The 9,484-nt window shown below is 47.6% G+C and overlaps 1 long non-coding RNA gene across 2 annotated transcripts in view; it reads left to right on the forward strand.

Moving 5' to 3' along the window:
- Positions 1-443: 443 nt before the first annotated feature.
- LOC104865339 overlaps positions 444-9,484 on the forward strand; it is a 16,388-nt gene continuing 7,347 nt past the window's right edge. Inside the window, exons 1-3 of one of the 2 annotated variants that reach the window (XR_781125.1) lie at positions 444-595; positions 1,199-1,304; positions 8,937-9,298. This is a non-coding gene — a long non-coding RNA (uncharacterized LOC104865339). The remainder of the gene's footprint in view (positions 596-1,198; positions 1,305-8,936; positions 9,299-9,484) is intronic. The other variant, XR_002025510.1, reaches the window with a different exon arrangement.

Below are 9,484 nucleotides of genomic sequence, written 5' to 3' on the forward strand. Positions count from 1 at the left end.
ATCCTTGTTCTCTAATCTGTGGCATGATCTCACCCCAGTGATGAGGAATTCGCAAGAGATGAAAGGCTCTGCTCTACTCTCTGTCTTTATCTCTAAGCAAGGGCTCTATCCATCAGCAATTTGCAAATTCTGAAGCCCCAATAATGCTAATGAAGCAGACTTTGTAATTTGCCTGTGCCTCTGTGGTGGGTGAACTTTAAGGAGGAGTCAGGCATTCCTGGAAGCACAAGACCTGCTACTTTTTTGGGAAATTCTTGTCCCTGACTCCATGATATGATTCAGCATAGCTATCAGTCACAGTACACCAGCTGTGTGGAGAAGGACACATGACCCAGATTTGGCCAATCACTGGGTCTTGTTTCATTAGCCATAGTGATTGGCCGAGGATTTGGACATGTGACCCAAGATGAGCCAACCAGAATCCTTCAAATTGGCCTAGAAGGGGAACTGCCTTTGACAACGAGACACAGAAGTGATGAGATGTTTTCACAGTTACCATACTGACGACTCCCATCCTGGTTGCATAGAAGAATCACCCCCTACGCTTGCTAAAAATCCAGGTTCCCAGGTCAAGTGAACAGGATCAGATTCTCAGGTGAGAAAGGGTCTGAGAACCTGGTGTTTTCCATCAGCAATTGTGATATTTTACATCACCTGCCCGGGCTGGCCTCAGAACTAGGAACCAGTACTTTCTATCTCAAAGAACCCTCCCTTTATTATTTATTTATTTATTATTATTAGTTTTTTGGTACCGGGGATTGAACTCAGGTCCTTGCGCTTGCGAGGCAGGCCACCGAACCGCTGAGCTAAATCCCCGGCCCGAACCCTCCCTTTATAATGAAGAATCTTACCAGCTGTCAGAGTATTTTTCTTCCAAGGTACTAAACATCCATCTATTTCAGGATTGGCTGATTCTCTTTTACCAAGATTTTGGGCAGTATTCCTTGTCTAGATTAAAACATCCCCCAAAATTGATACCTCTTCTATAACCCCGAGAAAAAAGATGCATGTGGAAAGATAATTTTTGTAGAATGGTTTGTAATAGTTAAGGAGGAAAACACAAGATTTCCACTTGTAGGGGACTTGCCCGTCATCTCCCTGGAGAGAATGCTTGGTCAGACGCTGTTCCAGGGAAGACCTGATTGTTTGTTTGTTTGTCCAGTACTGGGAATTGAACTCAGGACCTTGCATTTGTCAGGCAGATGAGACACCACTGAGCTACATTCCTGGCCCCCGAGCTGATTGTTTGAACTAGGGAGACTTCAGCTGCAGATGGCTTCACAGTGCTGTTTCCAAGTGACCAGGTGAGTGACAGCTGTGGTCCGGGAGCCCAGTCAGGCTGGAAGGGACCCTGAGGGTTTGAGCTGAAGGACACAGGCCCGGGCTGCTCTGGATTTGAGCTGCACACTGGCACCCTCGCCCTAAGCCCATGGCCCGATTTTCATGTTCTGTTGTTGCTTTTAAGATGTCACTGAGTAGCTGGTCTTCGAAGACATCACCACCTTTAGTCCTAAAATTCTGTTCTCACTCTGGTCCCTTCTGCTGCCCAAACTTTCAATATTATTTTTAATCTTCTGGAATTGTGACCTTCTTTTCATGATTCTGTTTCTTTGCTAACCCGGTCTTTCATGTTTTGCTTATCACATCTAGTTCGTGCGTGTTCGCGTGTGTGTCTGTCTTCTGAAAGCTCCTGGACCCTTTTGGTAACTGCGTCCACTATCTGTTCAGTTATAATTTCCGTGATTCCACTGAGTATCTCTTTGATCTGTTTTCTAACCCTCTTTGTTACTCTTTTAAGTAATTCAGGTGTGTGGCTTATGCTATTCTCACCTGCCAAGCCTTCTAGATTGGCTTCTGGGTAGTTGGGAGTTTTGAAAAGTATTTTGTTGCCTTGTCTTCTCTTTTTTTTCTTGTTTTTCGTTTTCTTTTTTCGGTACCAGGAATCGAATTCAGGGCCTTGCGCTTGCCAGGCAGGTACTGCACTGCTGAGCAACATCTGTTGTGTTTTGTTTTGTGTTGAGGTTTGTGGATCCTTACATGAAGACTTTGCTGCTAGCACAGAGATCTCTTTAGTCACTCTGAGTGGTGTGCTTTAGGCATGGCTAAGTACCGTCCTCTTCCTCAGCCCCAAGATCCGAATGTCTCAGTCAATTTGGGAGGCGACGGTGCAGCGTATTCGGCCCAACACTGAGCTTCCTGGGAATGTGCTCTGGTACTGTTCACGTCACAGGGGCAATCTGGATGTTGGCTTACAGAAAGAATCCATTCATAGTAAGTCATGCGGCCTTGGGAATATTAGCCAATCACAGCCTAAGACCAGACTGTATACCACGTACACCCTAGAGAGGAAATTCAATCACTGCATTATTATTAAGACAACTCAGGTACTGATCGGCAACTAATACGGACTGAGTATCACAGCTGTGTGTCCAGTGATGGCGGAAAAGAATCCAACCCCAATTTTATAGAGGTAACTATCTAAAGATTTAATATAAAGATTTACCTGTCACAAAGGTTTGTGGCTATACTAACTGGAGATAGAGGATTTGGGAACTGGAAATGAAAGAGCAGAAGTTTTAAAATTCAAACTACAGAGCCCGCCAAGCAAAATGTACCCACACTTCTGAAGTTCCCAGAACGGGTACATGGCTGGAAGCTCACGGCCACCCTTTGAGCACCTCTTGTAATGCAGAGGCCCAGGGTCGCTTGTGTTCGTCTCACGATGTTTCAATAAATATAGTTTAAACCAATGACCTGAGCTTTTCTTTCCTCGTGCATACGTTTGTGGGGTAGACTGTGTGGTCTGAGGGGTGACGGGTGGGACACAGGACCCTATTTGGGAGTAGGAGGGGTATTTATGGGATTAGGTAATGTAACAGACAGAACTGGTGAGAGATCAGAGATCAAAGAGAAACAAGGAGACAGAAAAAGAAAATATACGGGGAGTAAAAGTAAGGAACACAAAATTAAAGGGAGAAAAATTTAAAAAGAGAAGAGGGAAAGAGAAATGGGAAAAGGAGATACAGGAGCAAGCAGAAAGGACAAAGGAAAATTCAGACTCCAATAAATTGGTAAAGAAAGAGGAAAAAAGGAAAAAAACAAGAAACAATAACCACACATGCACTCAGAAAAGGAGAGAGAGAGAGAGAGAGGAAGTAAGTAAGAAAAGAAAGAGGCGTTTCTCTGTGACTTTGAATATATGATTTTTTTTTTTTTTTTGAGACAGGGTCTCACTATGTAGTTGAGACTGACCTGGAACTCACTGTGTAGCCCAGGCTGGTCTCGAACTCACAGCGATCCTCCTGCCTCAGCCTCCCAAGTGCTGGGATTACAGGCATGCGCCACATGCCCGGCTGAATATACGATTTTCTTCCAGGATCTACAACTTCGAGGCAATGTCTGAACCAGAACGCGTCCCTGCTCATGTGTGTGGACAATGAGGATGGTCAGGCCCAGGTCCATGCTGGATGCTGGCACCAACAGGCCGCAGGCTTAGGGTGAGGGTGCTGATGTGCGACTCAGATCAGCTCCGGGGCTGCACCTGCTTGGCAAATGCAAGGTCCTGAGTTCGATCCTCGGTACCGGAAAACAGACCAACAAACAAGTGATTAGCTTATAATTAGAAATGAAAAAGGCAAAAGCACAACGTATTCTGCTAAAATCCAGAGGATCATTCATTGGGAACTACTTTGAGAAGCTGGACAAACCTTCATTTGTGAGTAACTCAGTCTGCAGTGTTCTGCAAGATAAGCAAACATTTCTAAAAAAATTTAATTTGATAAACAAGCACTGTCTTGCAATCCGAGTAGCACATCACACCGATGTCCCATGGTCACAACTGCGTCTGCTGTCTCTCTTGTTTCTCTCTTTCTGTCTCTGTCTGTCTCACTGCTTTGGGTTATGAGTGGAACAAATTATTCTCACAAACCAAGGTGTTACTGTACTCTAATAAATGAAAAATTCAGAAGAAATGGATAGATTCCTAGACACATATAACTACCAAAGCTGAACCAAGAAAAATATAAAAATCCCAAATAATCCAACATGCCTCAATAAAATTGAAGAAGTTTAAAAACTACCAACTCAGGGGCTGGGATGTAGCTCAGTGGTCCTCGCAAGCACAAGGACCTGAGTCTGATCCCTGGTACCAAACAAACAAACAAACAAACAAAACTACCAACTAAGAAGAGCCCAGGTCCTGATGGATTCCCTACAGCTGACTCTCGTAATTGTACAAAAACTTGAGAGAAGATCTAATGCCAACACTTTTGAAACTCTTTAATGAAATTGAAAAGGAAGTAATACTCCCACAGTCATTCCTGGAAGCTAGCATCACCCTGATTCCAAAACCAGGGAAGAACCCAACCCAAAAAGAGAACTGCAGGCCAACTTCTTTAACGATCATCAGTGAAAAAACCTTTAATAAGAAAATAGCAGACAGAATGCAGCAAATCATCAAAAAGATTGCTATGTCAGCCAGGCGTGGTGGCGCAGGCCTGTAATCCCAGCCCTTGGGAGGCTGAGGCAGGAGGATCGCTGTGAGTCCGAGACCAGCCTGGGCTACATAGTGAGTTCCAGGTCAGTCTCAACTACATAGTGAGACCCTGTCTCAAAAATAAATAAATAAATAAATAAATAAAATTTTAAAAAAGATTTCTATGTCATGGTCAAGTACCAGGAGGATTTGCTCTAGGGATGCAGGGATAGTTCGGTATAAAGAAATCAATAAGTGTAATATGTAAATGTAACATACCGCATAAATAGAAGCAAGGACAAGAATCACACGATCATCTCAACAGATGTAGAAGAAACACTGGACAAAAGCAACACCCATTCATGATAAAAGCCCTGAAGAAAATAGGTCTAGAAGGTCTTTGTCTCAATCTGATAAAAGCCATCTGTGACCAACTGAGGGCCAACCTCATACTAAATGGGGAGAAGCTGAAGTTTCCCCTGAAATCCGCAACAAGACAGGATGCCGTCTATCACCACCCCGGTTCAGTACAGCTCTTGAAATGTTAGATCAGTCAGGCAAGAGAAAGAAATAAAGGAATCAAAAGAAATAAAGGGGTACTCGAAGGAAAGGTTGAAGTTAAATTATCGTTATTTGTAGATGGCGCGTCCTCTAGGCAGAAGACCCCCAAAACAAGCAGTTCTGAAACGTCTGTCGTGCGCTGGGCCAGCTGTGTACTTCTCCGTGCCTGTTTCCAGCACAGCCCCTCAGCAGCCCCTGGCTACACCTGGTAGGAGTGATGTCTCGGAGGTCATGCTGCATAGTAGACTAAGTCGCTAGGAAACCCAGGCGGGCCTCCAACGCACAGGCCTCCTGCCTCAGTTTTGGAGGTGCTTTGACTATAGGCAGGGACCGTTAGGCTGGGCTGCTTTGTTTTGCTCTGAGTCTGGATCTCACTCCTTTGCCCCAGCTGGCCTCAAACTCCTGGGCTCCAGTGATCTTCCCGCCTGTCTCCCAAGTGGCTCGGAATACTGGTCCGAGCCCAGCTTCCTGATTGTGTCCAGTTTAGAGCAGCGTCCTGTTTACCTGCTTCCTTCTGGGATTGCGGCACCAGCTCTAACTCCCTCTTGCTGCTCTTCAGACTCCCAGAGGGCTCTTCCTCCCTGGGGTCTTGTTTCAGCGAGCTCAGTACGCCCGTCTTCGTGTTCCTAGTGGGGTTTGCTGTGGACCCCAACAATAGCACACATCTGTAAATCTGAAACCGGTGGCTACCCTTATTTCTTTGTGCCTGAAAGTCGGTGGTGGGGCGCGACATTTGCATCTGGGTGTCTGATGTGATAAATGAGGGAGTTCAGATCAGCTTGAAACTTCCACCACTGTGTAGAGGCAGCCTTCTGGGGGGTGAGGAGAAAAGGTGATCACCAGGGACACTTGGCAGAAGTCCAGGACTGTGGGAGCAAAGACTCAATTCTTCTTTTACAAGAGAGAGAGAGAGAGAGAGAGAGAGAGAGAGAGAGAGAGAGAGAGAGGGAGAGAGAGAGGGAGGGAGAGAGGGAGAGGAAGAAAGGAAGGGGAAAGGGAAAGGAAAGGAAAAGAAAAGAAAAGAAAAGAAAAGAAAAGAAAAGAAAAGAAAAAAAGAAAAGAAAAGAAAAGAAAAGAAAAGAAAAGGTAAGCAGGTAAGCAGGCTGAGACAACATTTTCCCAACAGTGACTTACCTTTGGCCTACTAGGACTCTTTGGTGAAAGGCTGAGACAACATTTTCCCAACAGTGACTTACCTTTGGCCTACTAGGACTCTTTGGTGACAAAGAATCCCAGGTCATTTGCAAATCCACAGAAAAAGAAACCCAGAGAAGAACCTGCACAGTGCCTTGGAACAAGAAAAACTAGTTCTAGCCCTTGGGTTGTGCAGAAGACCCCCAACCGGCTGGGTCTCTAAAGGCCTCCGGCAAGCCAGAAATTCTTTGTTCCTGTAAGGCCCACTGTAAACTGTAATTACGGCCTGAAGATTTCTAGAAGCGTGTTGCAAACAGCTGAAAAACAGCTGTGTGGGATTGGGACCAGGTTTAGAGGGAACAGAAGGGACCCGCCAGGATCCCAACAGGATTCCCCCGGAGGTGGCCTAATTTATCGGCTTGCAAGCTCTTGGGCCGGGACAAAGCTTGAAGATGCCCATCGTCCCTCGTGCCTGTGGAGTTTGGCCTCTAGGAGGAGCAGGGAGAGGTGAGAGGGCTGTGGGGCTGGGCTGCCCCCTGTCCGCTCAGAAGTTGCCTCGGAAACGCAGCCAGAGAACTGGGTGTGAGGCTTTGAAAGATGCTCATGGTCTACGGCAGCGTTGGCAAACTTCTGGGAAGAGCCAGGCAGCACTTTTGGGCTTCGTAGCCCGTATGGTCTTCAAGGCAGCCACAGACAAACATGATCCAATAACGCCTGCCGTCGCCCAGACAGGACTGACGATTTCTGCCCAGGTTCGGGGCGAGTGTGAGCGCCGCTGTGTCCGGGAGAAGCGGGGGAAGGCAGGCGTTCGCCAGGAGCAGCTCCCGGGCAGACGCTTTGCTCTTTCCGCGTCTTCACGACGGGAGAATCCACTGGGCAGCGCAGGGCTGAGCGCTCCAGCCTCCTGCGGAGCCCTGGCGAGCGTCCCTCTGGGGAAAAAACAAAACAAAACAAAATAAAAACGACTTTGCAGCCAGGAGCCAGTGGATCCTGAGCTCACGCCTTGCTCTTTCCGGGCCTTAACCTGGAGGTGTGGCAATCTTGTTACCTGGTTCCAGCTGCAAAGGTGTCCAGGAGCTTGGCCTGGCCCTGAGGACCTCACCTAGCTGGGCACCCAGTCCCCCGCGCTTGCTTCCGCTGCTCAGCTCAGGCTCTGCCCTGGCACCGGCAGCTCCCGCAGGAAGCTGTCCTGAGGTCCCGCTGTCACCCTCAGTGCGCCTCCTCAATGTACCGTCCCGTCCCGGAGCGAGTGACCCGGCGGGACCTGGGTCGCCAGCACGGGTTCCGGGCCCAGTGCTGCAGTTCGCCAAAGCAGGGCACTGCCCAGAGCCTCAGCTTGTCTGTCTTTACCGGATATAGCTCAGCGGTGCAGCACCTGCCGGTCAAGAGCGAGGCCCTGAGTGCAATTCCCGGTAGCAAAAAACAAAAGACAAAAAACCAAAACACAACAACAACAACAACAAAAACCCCAAAATACAAAACACCACCCAGGGAAATAATAATGCTATGACGATCACATCGCAAGGCTGTGTGCAATTGTGCGGTGCCGGGATGGAGCCCGGGGCCTTGCAGATGTCAGGCGAGGGTCAGAGAAATCCAGCCGAGGCATCAGCTGCAGACCAGGCAGGCAGCCCCTGAAATGACCCACTGTCAGCGGTGGGCAGCTGTTCACCTCACAGAAAGCTCTGAAAGTTTCGCCATCACTGCCAGACCATGAGCTGGGACTTCCATGCCAGGACTGTGGGAAATAAATGTCTGTAGTTTTAGCCACCCAGCCTATGATTGTTTTGTTTTTATTTTTCTCCCAAATTAATATTTTTATCAAATCAAGGTTAAATAATGATCACTATAAAAAGTCAAGAAGGTTTTTGTTTTTGCTTTCGTGTTTTGGGTACCAGGGATCGAACTCGGGACCTTGTACTTGTGAGGCAGGCAATGGAACCACTGAGCTAAATCCCAGGCCCCCAAGAAGGATTTTAAATAAACCAAATCATATCTTTTTTATACAATCTATGCATGTATTAATAGCAAACTACCCCTGAGATTTTATTTCACGCTTTTAGTCACTTATTTTGTTCTTTGTGTGTGTGTGTGTGTGTATGTTTGCCTGGGATTGAACTCGGGCCCTTGCACTAGCAAAGCAGGCGGCAGAACCACTAAGTCAAATCCTGGGCACCTGTTCCTTTTTTTTTGGTACTGGGGATTGAATTTGGGATTTGTACTTGCGAGGCAGGTGGTGGCGCCACTGAGCTAAATCCCCAGCCCAGAAAAAGTAATTCTGAATGTAACTTGACAGACTTCCTGCCAAGATGTGTGTGTCATATATATATACTCATGTACATTTTCCACTTTGAATGCATTTCTTTAAACTTCTTGTTTGAGTGTGTCTGTAGACTACATCGCCAGCTGAAAGTTTCTAGGGAGAGTTTCATTTTAGCTACTGAGAAACACTGGTTATTGAAAATTCTGAGGCCAAAGAACTGCTATAGACTCAGGGCCCATGAAGCCAAGTTTCTGCCACCAAACAGTGGGCCAGGGCTCCCGGTGCGCGCGTGTGTGTTTTTCTGGCTGCACTGCTCCTGAAGGCGCTGCAGGTGCTGGCGCTCGCAGGGCCGCAGAGCCTGGGGATCTCCAAATACCAAGGTCACTGAGTGTCTGCACCACTCGGTGGTGACAGCAGAGCCTGTGTCTCCCGGCAACATGGGCAAATCTAACAGCAGCAGCACCGCAGGACCATTCACAGTGCTGTTTTCTCCGTCTCCATCAGGTTGACCGTTGCCTCCCCAAAAGCCACAGTGACTTCCAGGATGGTGGCACCAGGAGCCTCAGCCCGTGCTGCTGCCACCACCACCAAGGTGACACTTAGAGCAACGAGTACTTCACAGGACACCCAAACGGCAGCGCCCACGATGACCACAACCCACGGCCCCACTAATAACCACTGTTCATTCATAAGAAAACAGAGACTCGACATTTCTTCCTGGCAGCATGGTGGTGGTGCTGCATTGGCACTGGGAGTTTCGTCTACACTGGATGCAAAGGGTCTGGCTCAAGAAGAGGCATTCAGCATAGAACCACGGAAGAACTTGAGGCCGTCACTTAAGGAACTGTAAGAACCAAGGAGAGAAGGTGGGTGCAGCTCTATAACTTTATTAGTTTAAAACAATATTCTCGAGCCAGGCGTGGTGGCACACGCCTGTAATCCCAGCACTCTGGAGGCTGAGGCAGGAGGATCTCTGTGAGTTCGAGACCAGCCTGGGCTACACAGTGAATTCCAGGTCAGTCTCAACTGCATAGTGAGACCCTGTCTCAAAA

Source organism: Fukomys damarensis, unplaced genomic scaffold (assembly GCF_012274545.1).
Source record: "Fukomys damarensis isolate Sample0158 unplaced genomic scaffold, DMR_v1.0_HiC HiC_scaffold_22, whole genome shotgun sequence".
In the NCBI taxonomy this organism is placed as follows: Eukaryota; Metazoa; Chordata; class Mammalia; order Rodentia; family Bathyergidae; genus Fukomys; species Fukomys damarensis.